Source organism: Falco cherrug, chromosome 3 (assembly GCF_023634085.1).
Source record: "Falco cherrug isolate bFalChe1 chromosome 3, bFalChe1.pri, whole genome shotgun sequence".
In the NCBI taxonomy this organism is placed as follows: Eukaryota; Metazoa; Chordata; class Aves; order Falconiformes; family Falconidae; genus Falco; species Falco cherrug.
The window spans coordinates 42,149,127-42,166,404 of NC_073699.1; the positions used below are offsets into that span (position 1 = coordinate 42,149,127).

At 44.8% G+C, this 17,278-nt stretch overlaps 1 protein-coding gene across 8 annotated transcripts in view; it reads left to right on the forward strand.

Moving 5' to 3' along the window:
* The first annotated feature begins 5,742 nt into the window (after nucleotides 1–5,742).
* The window catches only part of NCOA2 (nuclear receptor coactivator 2), a 190,019-nt gene continuing 178,483 nt past the window's right edge, over nucleotides 5,743–17,278 (forward strand). For 3 of the 8 annotated variants that reach the window (XM_055706229.1, XM_055706227.1, XM_055706226.1), the window contains exons 1-2: nucleotides 5,743–6,154; nucleotides 15,862–15,941. The gene's annotated coding sequence lies outside the window, so the exon portion shown is untranslated. Of the gene's footprint in view, nucleotides 6,155–10,562; nucleotides 12,627–15,861; nucleotides 15,942–17,278 lie in introns of those variants that run through there. The other 5 variants (XM_055706231.1, XM_055706228.1, XM_055706233.1 and 2 more) reach the window with 3 other exon arrangements.

Genomic DNA, 17,278 nt, shown 5'->3' on the forward strand with positions numbered 1-17,278 from the left:
GGAGTATAGGGGTGAGCTGGGCCTTTTTCATCCTCAGTAGGAGGAATGGCAATGTCTTTTTGAACAGACTGCGTGAATATACAGAATATGTCATGGCATAAGTGTCATTGACCATACACTGCAGAATGAGAATGTGGGAGAGACTGAGAATGGAAGAGTTGCAAAAATAAAGATAAAATGGAAAATAAGGGCAAAAGAAGGGGAAGAAAAAAGAGATGGCTGAAGAGAAGAATGATTGGAGAAGTTGGGAGATCGGTGTGAATGAAATAAAGCAGAGTAGCAGAAAGAATTTTTTCCCCACAAAAAGTATCACAGAGCCACAGAGTTCCTGAGGCTGGACAGGATTTCTGGAGGTCAACTGGTCCAGCCCCCCTGCTCAAGCAGGGTCATCTCCAGCAGCCTACGCAGCAGTGCCCAGCACTTTTTCTCATGGTTGGAATTTGGTGCCAGCTGCTCAGCAGTCCCCACCACAGTGCATGAGAAGAACTTTAGGGGCAGATCTTGTTTGACTGATCCAGCACTTCTGTGGTCATAGTTGCTACATGTAACTGAAGGAAAGTGGCAGAAGCAAGTGGGCTAGGTAAATGAAGGTGCTGGTCCAGCAAGGTAAAAGTGCAAGGGGTTTTTGTATGGTGTTATCGTACAAGAAAAATATATACACTTCTGGTGCTAGTATAGCAGTCATGGTTTAGTTCTACAGGTGTATTTCCCTCAGCTGAACATTATTTTGTCTTAGCATGACTGCTATCAGAGTAGCATGAGTAAAATGAGTTATTTATTCTAGTATAAAAATACTGGCACAAATATTGATTAAAATTCTGATTCTTACCCTATACATTTATAACTTTCTTCAAAATGTTTTATAAGGTGAAATTGATCTTGATTGATTTCTTGTATTAAAAAAGTATGGAGCTTTTCAAGGTTATCTGATTTTTAGAAAAATGAATATGAAGCAAATCAACATGCAATAAGATGTTTGATTAGCCACTTTTTAATTTATAAGTTTGTTATTTGAGGTGCAAAACATATTTTGTTTATGCCTGAGGTTTTTCTAGGACAAAAAAAATACCTTATTTTTACTTTTAGCACATAAGCTCTATATGACTAGGATATGCTCTTCACTGCAAGCTCTTAATGAGTCTGATGTATCACTGTATCAAATGGCAATAAAGCCAAAGTGCCACTGAAGAAGTTGAGCCAGATCCTAGATGCTTTAAAAGAACATAGTGCTATGTCAGTCAGTGTGTTGTTTTGAGAAGGCAGAATATGGCGATGGGCTAATCAGCAATGGTCTGGATGTGATGTGAGAGCAGAGGGGCACAGTAATTGTGGTAACAATAGAGTATGCATATCCTGACAGGTGTGTGTGTGTTGTGTAAAGGTGATGGCGACTAGGGGAAGTGCTAGGTAGCTGGAAGAAAGACAAATGTTGTGTCCACCTTCAAGAAGGGACATCCAGGGAACTACAGGCAGCCAGTCTGACCTCCGTCTGTGGGAGGATTAAGTAGTAAATCCTCCTGAATACCACGTTCAGGTGTTTGAAAGACAAGAAGGTGACTGGGGACAGGCAGTAAGGGTTTACAAAGGGTAAATTCTGCCTGACCAACATCACTGCTTTTTATAATGAGATAACTGAGTCTGTGGAGAAAGGGAGAGTGGCAGATATCATTTACCTTGACTTTAGCAAAGTTTTTGACACAATCACCCATAGGCCTCCTTTAATCGCATTGGAGAGGTATGAGCTAGGTTAAGTAGAAGATAAGTTAGGTGGAAAAAAGATGTTAGGCTGGACCATGGGCTCAAGGGCTGTCATCAGCAGTAGCAGGTCCAGCTGGTGGCCAGTGTGCTTCAAGGGTGGATACTGGGACTGATACTGTGAAACACCTTTGTCAGTGACCTCAGTGATGAGATGAAGTGCAGATGACAGCAAACTGGGAAGGAGTGGTCGGTGCACTGGAGGGACCTCAGCAGGCTGGAGAAATGGGCTAGCAGGAACTTCATGACATTCAGTGAATATTAGTGCAGCATCCTGCATCTGTGACAGAATAGCCACCCACTTTAGGAGGTGGAAGCCAAGTGGATAGAAAAGAGCTTTATAAAAAAAGTATTATCTGGGGATCCTGATAAGCAACTAGTAAGTCAGCAGTGATCTTGCAACAAAGGAGGTCAATGGCATCCTGGGCCACAATAGCAAAAGAAGAGCCAGTACGTCGAGAAAAGTGGTTGTTTCCACCCATGGAGTACTTGTGAGATCACATCTGGATTACTGTGTGCAGTTTTGAGGTCCCCAGTACGTGAAAGCCATGGACATAAAAAAGCAAATCCAGAGGAAGGCTGCCACGATGGTGAAGGTGCTGGAACATGTGATGTACAAGAAGAGGCTGAGGAGGTCAGGCTGTTAGACTTAAGAAGAGAAGGCTGGCATGAATTTCATTGTTCTCCTCAGCTACCTAATGGGCAGGCACAGAGAAGATGGAGCCTTCTTTGAGGTCCACAGTGGCCTTTTCCCTGTGACAGGCAACAGGCACAAGGTGGAACAGGTCTATTAGATATCGGGGGCAAAAAAAAATTCACAAATGTGGTCAAAAGCTGGAACGGGTCATTAAGAGAGGCTGTGGACTCTTCATCCCTGGAGACAGTAAAAACTCAGCTGGATATGGCTCTGGAAAATCTGGAATAACTTAAAAAATGGCCCTATGTAGAGCTGAGGTTTCAACTGGAAGACCACGACAGGTCCCTCCACATCCTGAAGAGGGTGAAGATGGTATAGTAGGTTTAAATGGTTTTAAATTTCATTTTGTTTTCTTTATGGCTTTGAATTGGTTATATACTGTGTCAACAAAAATCTTATTGGTTTCATAAAGACCATATTTAAATCCACTTGGGAAGGTTAATGAGTAAGTGGGGACTCAGTTCCCCATAAAGGTGGGCAGAGCAATTCTACAGGGTAAATGCAGCTGCTCATGAAAAAGGCTTTGTGCACAAACAGCTGTGTTACATATAGCCCTGGTGTCAGCAGGTGCACATAAACCCTTCTTCCTTATGTGTTAGAGCTGTGGATACAGCTTTATGAGACAGCAACCATACCTGAGTGGCCCACCAAGTTTGTAAGCATTCAACAATTCATTCATAACCTTTCACCTTACAGAAGAATAACTGTAATGTTTGAAAATCAGTTAAAAACACACCGGAAAATGCTAGTTTTACTCACAGCACCCCATGTATCAATTTTTTTGAGACATATGTTATGTGGAAAAGGTAAGTAAGAAAAAAATATTGACAATAGATGACTATACTGATCAGAAAAAAACATGGTTGCATTCAGATTCTGATTTTTCTCCTGTTGATTTAGGGGAAAAAAATTATGACAAGAAATTTAACCAAACTTCACTGAAAATTCAAAATAATTAAAACCTTCTGTCTGTGTTAAATTTCACACCAGGAAAGGTTTGCAAGTCACAGTGAATAATCAAGTGAATGCATAAAGTGATGCTGTGAACAAAAAAGCCAGCAGAAGTATAAATGGGAGGAGGACGCATAGGAGAGGATGATGGAAAGCTTGTATTACTCTTGTTTAGAATGGATGAAGCTTCTGTTGAATAACTAAGCCCAGCTGTAGTCAGCACTGCACAGCAATGGTGACACTGGAGGTTCAGAGAAGACCTGTAATGCTGAATAAACCCCGACACTGAAGTGTGTTTATCAAATCTGTTTCACATCTGGAAGACGGCGCTTTCCCTTTAAAGAACAGCAGTCAGGAATAGCATAATTACTGGTCTTTGCACTCAGTGATATTTGTAACGAGGGGTTTGGGTTTTGGCCTTAGATGACAAAGTGTATCTGCTCATGAGTTAGAAGCTTGTAACAAATTTCAGTGGATCTGAGCATATGTGTGTAGCTGAAACCCTTCTCTCACCCAGTTTATCAACAACACTCAGCCACATCAGACTCAGAGGGTTTTGTCAACGTTGAGACCATAAACTTTGTGTTACATGGGCTATCTTTTATGTTTGTACTGCAGCAAGTTAAAAGATCTTCCTTGCTTTTCCCTGTGAATTTAGGTACTAGTTTAATACTTAAGACTTTTGGTTATGTTAAAGGAAGGGTGAAGTTGGAAAAAAATCAAGCTTTCATAAGTAAGAAATGCTGGAATTAAAATTACCTGTGCAATTCTGCTTATGGTCATCAAATTAAAGACATACTCCCCCCGCCCCCAGCGGCCCACTGTTTCACTTAGCATAGGAGAACGAATGAATCATGATTGTGAGGTAAATGAGATTATTGCCTATATAAATGTTAGCTTATTTGCTACAGAGGTTTGCACAGATATAACAAATGAGGCCAGAGGAAAAGCTCTGTCTGTCCAGAAATCTTTGCCCCAGGTTTTTTTCACATACAAGCTACTCTCATTTGCCATGTTATTTCAAGGTAATATTCTGATTTCTCTGCTCTCCAGACAGAATTAACCTTCGATCTCTTTGCTGCCTGACGGGCAGGGCAGAAAAGCTTCCTGAAGACTGAGTAATTTCTCTGAGTATGACTGATGGGGAGGGACATTCAGAAAGGTTGTCCTCCCCAGCTACTGCAGCCCAGCACTGGAGCACGCCTGCTTCTCTTCTGGAGATGATGCCAAAATCACTCCCCCTAAAACAGTGGCATTTAATGTAGGTAGGATCTCTGGTTACTTTGGCAGCAAAGCTCTAATTGAGTGTTTACAGACTACAATCCCTCCACCCTCATTTCCTAATGGGACTACATTCAAATAAGACTTCTGATGGCCATCTCTCCCATACCTGAGTATAGGAAATCCCATACCTGAAGAGGAAAATATTACAAGTTTTCAGTACTTGCTTGCAAAGACTTTTCTTAATATGGGGGAGGAGAGCGGGAAAGATAGTTTCCCTTTAATATGTTTGGAAACCCCATTGAACTATTTTTGCCCAGTGAAAGGAAAAAGCTTTTAAAAAAATTGAGTCAGACACAAGTATGGGAAATTGCATGCAGCACAGCAGGGCAAAATGTAACCCTCTGAAAAACAACGGTTATGATCAAAAAAGTATTGGACAAGCCTAATTGCAAGCAGAGTTAGCCATACCACCAGCAACAATATATAATCTGTGGATAGCTCCAGAAAAACTTGGGGCTGCACACCCATGTGAGAAAACATCAAAAATAACAACCCTTACAAGCTGTAGAGCACAGCTCGCCATTATCGACATACGTGAAAACTTAAAGCTTTCCTTTTACGAAAGGATTTCTGCATCGTGGGTCGCCTCTTGAACTAAAGGGCAATGTTTAACAATCACCCTCCGGCCCTTAATAATTTTTAACTCACGTCTTCACTCCTCCAACCTAGGAAGAGCCTGCATCTCCATCCCCTCGCTCCCGTGAGCAAGGCACAGTTGATTCCGTGCATTTGTGACGCGATTTTCAGCATGTGTGCCTTTTTTTTTTTTTTTATCCCCCCGGGGGCAAAGAAAGGAAACAAGCCTGTGCCGTGTGCTCCCCCCCCCTCGCCCCCGCGCCTCTCCGTTTCTGTGAACAGGGGCCACCGAAAGCCCTGCCGGGGCTGATCGCGCCGGTTCCGCTGGGCGGCGAGGTGCCTCCCGGGGCGGCCCGCAAAGGGCCACATTTAAAGTCTCGCCCTCCGAGGGCGAAGGACTTTTTTTTCCCTCCTTCTTCCCTTCCCCTTTCTCCCCCGCCCGGGTGCCGGGGAGGAGGCTCCCGGGAGCGCCGCGCAGGGCTGCGAGCGAGCGGGGCGGCTGCCATTGTCCCTGCGGGCGGGGAGCGGGGCAGCCCCGCGCCCCGCCGGGCGGCATCTGCGAGGGGCGGCGGCGCCCCGGGCCACGCCGCGGTGCCGCCCGCCCCGGCCCAGCCTCCCCCAGCCCGGGGCCCGGCCGCTGCCGCCGTGCCCGGGGGCAGGGGGGAGTGACTTGTGCCTCCCCCCGCCTCCTCCCCGTCCAGCCCTCCTCTGGGTAGAAGGGGAGGAGGAGGAGGGCGAGTGGTGGGAGGGTCTCCATTGAAATAAACAAGCAGGCAGTTATTAAAACGGGAACATGGCGGCCGCAGCCCCAGCTTCAGCTTCATCTTACAAAGCGAAGGTCAGCGCCGGCGGCAGCCGCGGCGGCAGCGGCGGGAGACGGCACTGACCCCGGTAACGGCTCCCGCACGCCCCCTCGGCCCCGGCGCGGCGGGGGGTGTGCCCGAGCCCCCCGCGCCTCCCCGGCCGCCTTGTGTAATGCCGGGGGGACGCCCGGGGCCGCGCCGGTGCGCGGAGGGGCGGCGTTGGCGGGCGGCACCGCGGCCGCGGCGAGGCGGCTTCCCCCGCGGCGGGGAGCGGGGCGGGGGCTGCGGCCCCCTCCGGGGGGAACCGGGGGGCAGCCGGGGGCAGGGGACTGCCGGGCCGCCCCTCGCCGGGGCATCGTGCTCGCACCCCCGGGGCCCGGCGGGGGGGTGGGGGGTGCGGGTTTACTTCCCCGGGACATCCCCCGTGTCGGCGGAGCGGGGGGGGGGGGGGGGGGCGGGTTAGGGCACCCCACCCTGCCGGGCCGGGGGGGCTGGTTTCCTGCGCCCAGGCCAGGCGGAGGTCGGGTGCCGCCTCTCCGCGCCGCTGGCTGGGGGCGGCCGGGGGAGAAAGTGCGCGGAGCCGGGGAGGGGAGGGCTGCCGCGGGCGATCCGGGGGGCAGGGGCTGCCCGTGCTCGGGGAGGATGGGGCAGCCGGGGTGCGGAGGGAGATTTTCAAGGGATTGTTTAGGACGTTCCCTCCTCGCCCCTGAGCACACGCCGACAGGGAAACTTGAGGGAGGGTCTCTCCCCGGTGACAAAAGGGGTGATTTGGGGAGCAGGGTGGCGCTCACCCCCTCCCCTTCCCCGGCTGACAAGGACTTGGCGCGCCGGGGTGCGGGCCGCTCCGCTTTCCCTGCGTGGGGCTGAGCCGGCCGCCCCCTTCCCCGCGCCGGGCAGGGGCCGCGGCGCCCGGTGCCCTCTCCTCTCCCCTCCGCGCCGGGGCCGGGGCGCCCCGCCGCCGCTGCGCGCCCGCAGGAGACGCGCGGGGAAGGAGGGGGCAAAGCGGGCAACTTCTCTAACTTTCTGCGCGGGGGCTGCGCCTGCGTGTGCGCGCCGCGCACCGCCGGGCCGTGCCGCGGGGGCGAGCGGCGGGGCGCCGCAGTCGCGCAGCCAGGCCGCGGCGGCACAGCTGCGTGCGAGCGCAGCCCGGGGCGCCCGGCCGCCGCCTCCCCGCGGCCCGGGGAGGGGTGGGGGCCCGGCCGCCGCAGTGCCGTGTGTCTGCGTGTGTGCGCGGGGCGGGGAGCGGCGGCGGGAGGAGGAGGGGGAGGAGGGGACGGCAGCCGGCTGGGCGCGGGGCCGGGGTCCCTGGGCGGGTGCTGCCGGCGGGGCGGGCGGTGCCGCTTGCTCCCGCTCCGTTCCCGCGGGGCTGCGCGTAAAGGCTGCGGGCCGCTCCGCCTCCGCCGGGAGCGGGCCCCCGCGCACGGGGAGCGGGGGAGGGGTGGGGAGATGTCCGCCGCCTCCGCGGAGGGCGGGTGCTCAACCCCTCCCCGCCGCCGCGCTCGCCAGAGGCTCCTGGGCGAGGTGTAACCGGAGCCCCGTCCCCCGCCTCGCCGCCCCTCGCCGCTTCGCCCGCGCTTGGCCCCGAGCGCGTCCCCCCTTCCCGCGGGGGGCGTGCAGGCCGCGCGGTTTGCCTGCGGGAAACCTGCCCGGGGGCCCGGCAAAAAAAAAAAAAGGCCGGGGGGGCGGCGAGGAGGTTGCTGGTAGTCGCCGGGAAATAACGATACCCGAACCGTGGTTCGCCTAAGCCTGTGTGCCTCTGAGCGCCTATGCGGGCCCGCGGCGTGCATACACTTGTAATGCAGCCAGGGGAGAGTCTCCTTGTAAAGGAGAGCAGCCTGCTTGTTGGTAGCAGTCAGTTGGTTTTGTATTTTCTCTTTCTCTGAGTAGTTGGGAGCAGGTGAAGGGGCTTTAGAACTGAACCGATAATATTTTTATGGTATTTGAGTACAGCCTGAACTAAGCATATAGTGTCTGGCTGTGACAGAGCTGAGCTCTATTGCTGCTGTAAATAAGTAAGCAGTTTAGGACTGCCGGTCTTCTTACTTAAAGCATTTTTTTTGTTGTTGTTGTCCTTAGTTTGCTGCTGTTGTGACCAAGAGCAGTCATTTTTTTTTTTTTTTAATCCTTTTAGGTTTTTATGTACTAAACCATAAAATCAACTCTAGCCAGTTAATTTCCTGGCTTTTTACAACCCGGTAGTGGCATTGGGCCACCCGGTGGGCTCCTCGGGGGGCAAGGGGGAGCCCTCTGGGAGTGCCGAAAGGGGGGGAGCTGCTAGTCCGTTGTGCTGCATCCTCTCGGAGAAATGACAAGGTTGCACACCGTTGTTAGTGTCATACCGAAACTGTTATTCCCCAAAGCAGGGCTGGTCTTTGCTTGCACGCAGCTTAAGGCCGCTGTGAATGGAACCCGGTCGTTTTATCGCAGCCGGTGTGGGTGCTGCGCCTCCTGCGTATTTCAGGACACTTGCTTGTTTACGTCAGCGGCAGTGTCACAAATAGGATATACCAGGCTTATGCATATTTGTACGTACAGATGCGTACGCAGGTGCGTATGGGCGCTCATGCATTTGTGTCCCTTACTTTGGCATTTGTGATACAGCTGATTGGGGGCTGGAACATAGAAGTCAGCTCTGCTCTGCCACATGAGATAAAAGAAAGATGTAAATTGCCCCCAGTTAATCCCTAAGTTTATGTGAAGTGCTGTGATAAGCTTAGTGTTCATAGCCAGTCTTGGTCATCTGTGATCTTGATGAAAATACTTTGTCGCGGACTCATCCTTCAGGAATATTGAGAACAACTTTAAGAAGAAAGGTTGATCTTTTTAGCGTCACGCAAATATTTGAAGAATCACTTAATTTTTAATAAGACTGTATCTTATCTCATCAATGCTTTGGTGAGCATTATGCAATAAGTGTCTGACAGAGGTGGTGTCATCATCTCACTTTTTCAGCCACCATGCTCTTTTTATTTCATGTAAAAACTGAAGATTTCTCAACTTTATATATTTTCTCAAGCTTGTGGTCTTTACTAGGGAGAGGATCCATGTATGACGTGCTTAATCGCTATCTCTGCAATGTCTGAAGACGCCTCTTTAGTAAATGTGTAAATCTTTCCCCATTGTGTGTCCTAGTGGTGTCAGTGCTAAATTTGAAACTTGAGACATTTGAGGAAGGAATGCTTTATTGGTATCAAGAATGATACTTTTGGAATAAGGCAGTTCGATTTAAGTTTTTAAACTGGAACAATGTTATTTGGGAGAGAATATTTCTGGAGGCAAAATTAGAAAGTACAGAGGATTTACTCGCATATAGTGCAGTGCATTGCATTAAACTGAAGCTCTGAAGTAAAAATTAAAGAATAATGTTTATGTTTTAATAATCATTTAGGATGTTGCTTGCTCATTATAAGGCTGAAAGGCTCTGTCAAAAGAGGCATGTAAGCACCCTGTAGTGTTGACATTCCCAGCTTTTCCCTCTGTCCTCAGAAAAAGAAACCCAGTAAGAGCTAGCCCATCTGCAGGGAGCCCAGGTTTTGCAGCAAGAAGAACAAAGTCAGTGAGCGAGCCAGCTGCTGCTACAATGCCCACTGTCTTCTGCTCCTTGCCTTTGTTGCTGATGTCACTGTCTCATTGGCAAAATCTGGGCTTCTGCGCTCAGCTGGAGTTTCTCTAGCACCTGACACCAGAATTGCAGAAGCTGCAGAGGCTTATTGAGGTCTCAGCCTTGAGGGTGCTGTCAGTTCATTTAAAAGAAGCAGCCGAACTAAAGACTGGTACCAAATTCAAGTATACATGTAACCCTCTTTGTCTGCCGAGTGCCAATAGATTGCGTGTTGGAGAAAGGCAATGCTGAACTAAAACTGTTCTTGCCACGTTCATTTTTTGTACGTTTGCTGTGGTTGGCCTCTGCAAACAATGCAGTTTGTATGCAAGTAGGTATAAAGTATTTGACAAATTCCACACATTTCTTCAGTATTCTTATAGGCATTAAAATGCTCAGTACTCGCTTATTTCTATGTTTGGCTTTGGAGGTCAGAGGTGAGATGTGTCATTACAGTATATATACTCTTGTCTGTGATACAACATTTTAAACCAAGAACAGAGTAACACTGATACTTACTTTATAGAAGGCAAATTAGAGCATCCATTCATCCACTCATTTTCTACTATTAGTTAATATCGTTACAGATGGCTACTCTGGCAGGATCCCTTATTTTTATTTTTAAATGAGGTGAAGTTCACTGCACTACTTTATTTTTGTTAGTTGTTAAAACATTCTCATACTCCTGGTGGCAGATAATGACAAAATCTTCAATGTAATGCTGGGAGCAAGGGAGGCGGAGAGGGAGAAACGGGGAGGGAGGTGGGCTGGGGGGGGGGGGTAGAGGGGGTGGGGTGGGGGGAAACCCTCCTGAGCATATGGAGACATCCAGAAAAAGATGTGCATCGTCAGCTGTGATTCCATTGTGTGCTTGCGGACAGGATCTGGGCTCTTCTTCTCTTGGGAATTTAAACCTTACAGAAGTATTCTTTGGCTTTTACCCATCAGGATAATTGAGCTTAGATAACATATATTTCACATATATATTATAGATAATATTTTGATAATATTTTAAGATTTCATGGAATAAATACAGTTACCAGGACTCCTGCTCTGTGTTTGAATAACATTTTGAACAGGCATACATATTGGTGAAATGGCAACTTTGAGAAGCAAGAATAATTTGTAATATTACATCAGTGGTTACATATTAATAAGGCATCTTACCAGTTCTATGGTTACTAGTTTGTCAGCAGTATTTGCATTATGCGAACACTCCCTATTTTTAATGATTCAGTAGCTTAGCCTTTTCAAAACATACCAAGGAGAAATGTGACATGAAATATGACAGCTTGTATAGTTTAATCAATTTAAGATACAGAATTTTTTTAAAAAAACCCAAACAATCCCAGGTGTTTTTTTAAGCAGGGGTTTAAAACAAAGCTATTTTGTCACTGTTGTGAGTATTGAGAAATAGTATTTACATGATGAAAAAAACTGAGTGGAAGAAATTAATTTTCTTGTCTGGCATTTACCTATTACCTAGAACAGCGTTCCTTCTCCTGAGCATTTGGAATGCTTCTGCTGATTTTCTACAATTATTTTGAGTTAATGAACAGTTTGAAAAATACATGTTGAACACGGTGAATTTACTACGTTGTGTTTTGTTACAGCTTATGATTTTTCAGTCTTGTTCTGCGGAAATTGCACATTATTCTAGTGAAAGACTAATGGAAATTTTGCTTAAGAGTTTTATGGAAATAAATAGGCACAGTTCCTATGGAAAGAGTATGGTCACTGGGGTGCTTGGCATTTTGAAGTCTGAAATTAGTTCATTAATTTAAATGTCTGAAGCTATACAACAACTTATTAACAATGCACACCTTTTTTTTTTTTCTTCTTCTGCAGCTGCATCGTTATACTATTTGAAGTCTTGCATTTCCTTAAATGGCTTCCATAACAATCTCCCATTAATATAGTTACTGAGAGATATTATTCTTGCTTTTCTCTCATTTTAGGAGTTATAAATGATAGTAAATCTCACTCTGTCTGTGAGTGTACTCCCATTACTTCAAAATTCAGAAGCTGCTTTGTAGTGTGCATTTGCTTTTTTTCATCTCAAATGCAATGCCCTCTGCAAAGCCTAATTACATTTTCCTGTTTGCTTTTAAACTTCAAGAAGTTACTTGCTATTTGGAAAGGATAACTTGTATTTTGCTAAAATATTCCATGTATATGGAAATCATTAATGTATTAATGAAAGGACAGAGAGTATAGGTGACAAACTAATTAAAATATCATGGATTACAAGAGCTTCTGGGTGGTGGTGGGGTGGATCCTGGGCCATAGTGAGTGTATGTATCTGTGATGATAACTGAGAGTTGCTATTTTGATGCTTTTTTAATGAGCTATGTAAGACATATTGTTGCTCTTTGGTAGGAATTATAGTGGGCATATCACAATTGGCTGCTTCATTGGCTGCCTCAGTGGAAAAGTCTGGGATTGAAGAATGGGCATGGAAAGTGAAATAACATTTTACTTGTTAGGTCAGAATTATTATGGAGTTTTACTCTTACTCTGCCCGTGCTGCAATTCAGCTGTGTGTGAACAGATTTAGTTTTTTATTGCTGTCAGTATTGGTCTCTAATGAGTCTTGCCCATGGATTTTGAAGAAAATGACTCCAATTAAAAACAATGCAGTATGTCACCTATTTGTACCTTGCAGATTATTTAGGAGGTATTAAACTGCATTTAAAAAGAAAACTTTATAAGGATGGAGGAAAGTCTGACGATGAATATATCTGATAGTATATACTGACGCTTTTATTACAGGTCTTTTTATGAACTTACAAATTCATCATTCGCCTGGGTGATGGAATGAAATTTTAAAACAAACAACCCAAACCCCAAGGTCATATATTTTAATACTTGTGCAAGTGAGAGTTCAGATATCACCCAGCCTACAGTGGAGACTACTTTTCCTCGTACTTCTTCCAACACCGTACTCTGAGTTCACAAGGTAGCTCTTCAGTCCGTATTCTTTACTATTTCAAAATTCATGTCAATGGTTGCTGACCAACCCTTTATGGTATTCCCAGGAATAAATTCAATTGTTGTCAACTAATTTCACTTGTTACCCTTGCACCTTGGTCTCCAGAGATACGAGCAATGTCCTTTTCCTGTTCCACCAATTTCCTAAAATAGGTTCTTCGTGGAGGAAGATGATGAGTGTATACAGATACATTATTTATTTTAGCAGATTTCAATGTTGTTCTCAAGGAGAAAAGCTGTTCTTCAAGTCTAAATCTTGGGGTTTTTTTTCCCCCAAAAAAATTTACAACTAGAAATACACTCTTGTGTTTCAGTGTGGCCAGAATAATTGTTGCCTTTATGTTAAAAAAACCTAAAGTCAACCTGTTGATACTTGACTAGCTAGAAAATGTAGGTCTAACATATTTTAAAGCTTTTTTTTTAAATTGCTTTCCAATTTGTGTTGGCATCTGCAGTGCAAAGATACTTTTGCTTGTTTTGCTGCTGGGTTTTTTTTAAGAATCATGGCTTATTTACTACAAATATACTGAATTTTTATTGAGGCCTCCATTTTTTTTTTGCTACAGTTCTGTGTGAAATTAGTGTTAACTGCACAATGATGAGATCATTTGTGAACACCTTTTCTTATTAGTATAAGAATGAGGGAACTTGAAGACTATGTGGATGAAAAAATACGTTCACCAAACTTGCATGCTGTCAGTGATGGTGTCTTCCAGTTATGTCTGAAAGTGGTAGTTGTTCCCTCCCTTTTAGCTAAATTGTAGTTTGTAGAGCGGGTATTGTGTGTTTTGTTTGCAACTTTAAGTTTTTATGGGGCAAGGAGGTAGCACATCTTTAGGTACCTGGAATACAGATGTCCTGGAAAAGAAAGAAATTGCTGTGCATGAATGGGGCATAAACGCGTGAAGCGCTCTGAAGTCAGAGGACAGTGTGTTATTCTGGGCTGTACCAGTTGCTTTTAGTTGTTGTTTGACTTCTTTTTAAAAGTTTTCTTTTACTCTGTGGGATGGAGAATTGAATGGTGGTGTTGGAAAATGGCAGATGTGGAGAGTGATAGCTATAGCGCATTTAATTTTTATATTGTAGCTAATGCTGATAATTTATGTACTGTTTGAGGCAGAGACCCATTCTTCATGTAGGCCTTTGCATGTGGCATACTTGTAGGCCTTTGGGCACCACCGTTAACAGCATTACATTCCTGTGAAAGCTGGCTTTATGCAAGAGTGGTTTGTCTTGAGTTTTGAGGGGCCATCCCAAGCCCCTCCTGATTCCTGTGGGAATGGGTGGGAGTTTGTGTGGCCATGGGTGCTAGCATTGCTTGTTGCTGCAGAGTTGGCTTTCCTTTATTTCAGGCTTCAGAAAGCACTTGAGAGAAGGGAAGGCAAAGGACTAATAGGTCATTTCCTTGTCCATCACTTCATGTTCATCACTTTTCTTCACTGACAGTCTAGTTTAGTTAGAGGAACACATCTGGAATAATATATCAGTTTATATGTAAGCTTGTCACTAGTTGCTGTATCATTCAAGAGTTTTATTTGGAAAGAAACCTCATTAGTAGCATTTTGAAGGTAGCACTATAATGTATTGCCTTCACTTTCAGACAGTACTATTATTAAATATTTTATGAATAGAACAGATGAAAATCAGCAAAACTTGTCATTTCCATTGTTGCCATGTGGTGCCCCATGGGCCACAGCATAACAGTTGGGAGCCACGTTGGTTGTGTGCGGACTTTCTGAGCTGCAGTACTGGCAGCTGTGTAGGTCAAGAGGTGGGACTTGAAAATAAATCAGCAGTAGGAGAACACCAGTGAGCAGCCAGGCTAGTTATCAAGAAACAAAATGGTAGTGGAGCAGTCGTTCTCATTCACTGGTGTGCAGCAGCCGGAAGACAGGAGAAGGGTGGGAAATGCTTCTGTGTACACAGGCGCTCTCATGGTCATCGCTCCTCTGCAGAGAAGCTCTCCCCACCAGGGGCTGGGGTTGCAGCCCGCATCTGCTGCTGAGGCAGTGGCTTCCCTTTAGAGGGTCTCTCTGAACTGACTCTAAATCTTGCTAAATCGCCAGAAGGTCTAGTAGTGTTTTACTTAAAATTTTAATTCTAAGAAAAGATGGTGTTTTCTGTCAGGAGGACCCACTTGAAGCACCAGGTTTGTGATCAGTAGAGCTTGTGTACTTTTTGAACATTCCTGAGGAAACAATGTAGTCATATCTTCTGTGTATATCTCATATAAAAATACTTCTTTGTTAGTGGTGCCTGCAATTACTTTGTTACTGTGGTGGTATCCTGCCTGTGACTGAAAACTTAAGCAGAGTTTGGCTGGAAAAGGTTCCTGTGAGATGGCAGAAATGACAGAAAAAATGAAGTTGTTTCTAAATTTCATTTCTCTTGAGGCATAATTAGTGTGCTTTTTTTCCCTGTTGATGACTCTTGTAGCGTATCCTTCATTTTCTTTGTTCTGCCTCTTTGTTTGTCAGAATAAGAAGGTAGAAAACTGTTCTTTGGTAGCTTGCTTGGATACGTTTGACGTACAGTACTGTTTGACCTACAAACAGAAGCACAGGCACAATATTAATGTGGGTAGTGGCATGCTCCTTTTCCTTGAAGAAATGTGTATTGCTGTGCAATGTATGTCCTCTGCTCTACTGGACTCTTAAGCTCTATACTTATGAAAAGCTTTCTGTTTATTTGTCCGCTGATACTCGTCATTCAGGTCTGGAGTATTGTAAGTGGAGATCAGAGAAGAAACATGCTTCTGTATGTACAACTTTTAATAATGGCTGAAAGACATTTTATAAGAACACCAGTTTCTCCTTTTTAGAGATTTGAAACTAATGTGTCATAAAAGTCAACCAGCCAAGCAGTCAACCAAAAAAGGAACCAACCACTTTCACAGGCAGTTCCCACAGATTCTTTTGTGAAAATAAAGGCTGTGTACCGAGTAAGTTAATGTAAACATCTTAGTTGCTATCACTGTGAATTTGCAGTAGGCAGCAGGTACAGAGGAAGTTGTGTGCCTGGAGTGATTGTGCAACTGGAAGGGGGTTGTAGTTACGTCTGGAAAAGCAGATAATGCTCTGCAAAGTTTACGTTTCCCTCATTGTGTTATGCTTAAAACAGCCATGTGCTAGGCATCACATTTTTATTTTTCTATGCCTGTCTCCAAAAAAAGACTAATATTTTTCTCTCAATTTTGTTCCTAGCATGCTTGAGATGTATCTGGGTAGTGAGGCCCCCTGCACGCACAGCCTCTAGAAATCATTGTCTGGCTCACTGAGTCCTGGTGAGTTGTCTATATCCTATTTTGTTTAATTGGATTGTGTTACAGTTTTATCTTCTTCACTGGGGAATTTGATGTGAGATGTCTTAAATTGATTGTGTGGATACAGCAGAACAAGCCTTGGTTTTTAAGTAATGTATGATATTATACAGTGATTTGAAATACAAACATTTTAGAGACTTTAAAAAATAATGCTCAGACTGGTTATGGAAGCAGGGACCCTGCTTTAGTGCCAGGATCAGGAATGGGACTTTCTGCTGAGAAAGGTTGAAGGGATCAGCATGTGGTGTTATTTCACATTAAGTTTGTTTGATATTTTATACTATAACTAAGGAATTGACATTTTTCAGATGTGCTGGTTATGGTATGTCTTATGGCAAAGGTTGAGTATGAAATAATACAAGCTTTTCCATCCAACTATCTACACTAATAAATTACTTAAATTGAGGGTTGAAATTGGTATAATGACACTGATGACTTAAACTGCTTGTTGCTCAAGAATTACTGTCTGATGACTCCATCAGGCAGTGCTGTGCCTGTTTAACTCTGCTCACAAGAAGGGATAATACCACTGAGAATTAGAAAAAGGGACCCCTGTGGATTGGTTAAATGCAGACTAATAATAGTTTTGTAGTGCAGTGAAAGGAAGTGGAATATAAATACTGTGTTTTTATTTTCGGTATGTTTAATATATCAATATACTCACTTGGTATAAATTTTTTACAAATATGCATTTGAGATTTTATGTGAGAACCTTTTCAGGGTACTCATGAATAAATGTTGTCTTTCAACGCGTAGAGTGACTTATTAAGGTCAGAAATATGTATTTTTGAGGCTTGCACACTAAATATAGAGGTGGGAAATGAGCCTGCTGGAAAGGTTTTTAGTGGTGTGTGGGATAACTGTTTATAAAATGCCAACCATTTATGGGTAAAGTTATGTATGTCCACTTCAAGTATAATTTCCTCTTTTGTTAATTATGTTGAGCAATTTTTGCAAACTAACAGTGCTTTTCTTCAAATTTACTGAATTTTCTAGCATCAGTGGATGAAAAGATTAAGAAGCTTTCCAGTGCTGCTGTTTTTTCTGCCTGTTCCCTAGGCTGTTCTGATAAAACACTTTGTACTTCATTGCATTCAGTGAAGTTTATAATACTGGTTAATAGTTTGTTTATGTATTATATTAACTTGAAAATGCTCAGCCACATAGATGTTACTACTTATTTACACTCATTACTTAAATAGAGTAAATAAGTAATATAGTTTATCTGGGCTGCATAATGATCATAATATGCATGTGCAGGTCTTCTCAATAATAAGCTGTTCTTGTGATCATTTAAG